The sequence below is a fragment of the Diabrotica undecimpunctata genome, chromosome 9 (assembly GCF_040954645.1).
Source record: "Diabrotica undecimpunctata isolate CICGRU chromosome 9, icDiaUnde3, whole genome shotgun sequence".
Lineage (NCBI taxonomy): Eukaryota > Metazoa > Arthropoda > Insecta > Coleoptera > Chrysomelidae > Diabrotica > Diabrotica undecimpunctata.
In genome coordinates, this window is record NC_092811.1 from 72,188,331 (window position 1) to 72,190,913 (window position 2,583).

Genomic DNA, 2,583 nt, shown 5'->3' on the forward strand with positions numbered 1-2,583 from the left:
ACTACTAAAATGGCAACACTGTTAGAGTTACCACTACTTTATTGAACAGTAGCGTAGATATCTAATTTTTAATTAAATAAAAGTTTTTATTTTTATTTAAGAAAAAGTTTCATTTTCTATAAAGTTTAAATAAAAAATATTGGTGTTGTTAACTTCTGTGATATATCTAGGAAGTGATAACACTAATCGACTCGGCTAAATAGAACTTATTGTAAAATAATAATACCTATAAAAAATTGTTCATAAAAGTAATTATCACATACAATTAAATAATTTTTTTATGTACAAGTATTTTAGTATACAAACGTTTTAATAACACAACTGCTCATAAGTTTTAAAACTTATGATCACATTTTATCCCTGATAACTTAGTTATTGTAATAAAAAAAATAAAGAATTAATTTTTTAAATTATATACAACGTATTCTATTAACAACTTTGGTTTGACACCGTGTGAGAGAAGACTTAGTATCTCAATAATTTAAAAATGGGTAATAGGTCTAAAACTTTTATGAACATCTTTTTTATATATCTAGCAGGTATTTTATAATAACCTAACCTGTACTTTGATTATTTTAAATTAAATTATGTTGTATGTTTTTGTTCTATCATGAAGTGTATTTCTACTCTATTTTCAAAGATATATAAGCAAAACGAGAATTTGTACAATTACAATAAAAATAAAGGTTTCAACTAACACCTAGTTGGAAATAAGAACTTAATAATCTACTCATAATCACTGTTATCACTAGTATCAGTTGTATCTTCTATATTTATAGTTCATTTGGTTAATGCTGGTAAATATTTAACATAGTCATTTTCCACTGCGATTACATGTTTGATTACACTTTTCCAGTTGGTTGCTGTGATCTTTGTGACTTCTCTTCTAATTAACTGGAGAGCAGTAGACAAAAATTTAGGAGCCACGTTTCTTCTTCTTCTATTACCTTTAAGTTGTGTCCATATTAACTCTATTGGGTTCAATTTGCAATAGTAAGGAGGAAGTAATTGTAATACTGGGCATACCAAGCACGGTATGCCCATTACTGCGAGTACAGTTATCAACAACATATTCCTTCTGGTACTGTCTACTGTCAACAACCTCCAACAATTCCTTTTTACTATATGATGCCTCAAAGTACAAATCTTTCTCAAACAAATTCTTGAATTTGTAATTTGTTTCAAGTAATATTTGGAATTTTCTCATTAATCTTGAATAATATGATACGTTGTCCATGATAATCACACTATATTTAGGTAATCTCGGAAGAAAAGGTTCCTTTAATATTTTTTTGTAAGTATTAATAATACATCATCGATCCATCTATTTTCTCCACCGCAGTGTAAAATTATAATTCTCTGTCCTGTCATGTAGGTAAGATGTTTCTCCTATAGTCTTGTAGCAGATTGCTTTGGACAATCTGATAAACATGTTTCTACAATTGCTTCTGATTTAGACCATTTAGAACACAATTCTTCATAAACATGTTTCAGCATATGTTTGGATGGTATCATCAGAGAGGTATTGAAAATGTCGCTTACATTTTACTACACGGCTTTGTAAAGATATTCCAATTGATTAGAGGGTTCCGCTGGCTCTTCAGCTGCAGAAGTTAGTTTTATAAAAACTAACTTCTGTTTTTTCTTCAAAAAAAACATTAAACGTTTACATCTATGGTTCCTGAGTTGAACTTTTTTTATACTTCATTTCCATCATATTGATAGCTGAAAGCATTATAATTGACGCTCGAACTTCTTGTGCGATATATATATATATATATACATATATATATATATACATATATATATATATATATATATATATACATATATATATATATATATATATATATATATATATATATATATATATATATATATATATATATAGATTTTTCAAACCATGATTCACAAATTGAACCCTCCATATCCTCATGATAATCTAGATTCACGTCTTTATTTTTTTTACAGATATTAATAATAAATCGTCGATGCATCCATTTTCTACACCGCACTGTAAAATTATAATTCTGTCCTTTATTGGGCGGTAATGAATTAGAACACTTTTTGTTATTATTCGTCCAACTTTTTTCACGGTGTCATGAATACCATACCAGGTTTCATCCAAATAAACAATATTTCGTTTAAAAATAAAGTTTAAAATAATATAAAATATTATACCTGCCTACCCAATTGTAAACCACTGGACGGTCGAAACGAAATTTATTGGGATAAACTACTTTATGGTTTCGGTTGCTCAGGCAAAAATTGTTATCTTACGCAAAGAATGCATCGATGATAACTTTATCTGAGCGACTGTACAGATTTTACCAGGCTCATCTAAATGTAAATATCGATGAGAATATTAAAACTTTGTATTATTATAAATCTCAGTCATTGATAATTTTGCAGTTAATAACTACTCCTGGTAGAGTACTTTTATTTGATTTTTTATTGTCTGCTTTTATTACAGATAAATATATTTTTACACAGTCTCACCGAAATACGAGGCGACTATACCCTTTATAATTGAAGTACATTGAACCTATCGGATTAATAACTCGAATGCGCTTTCCATCAACT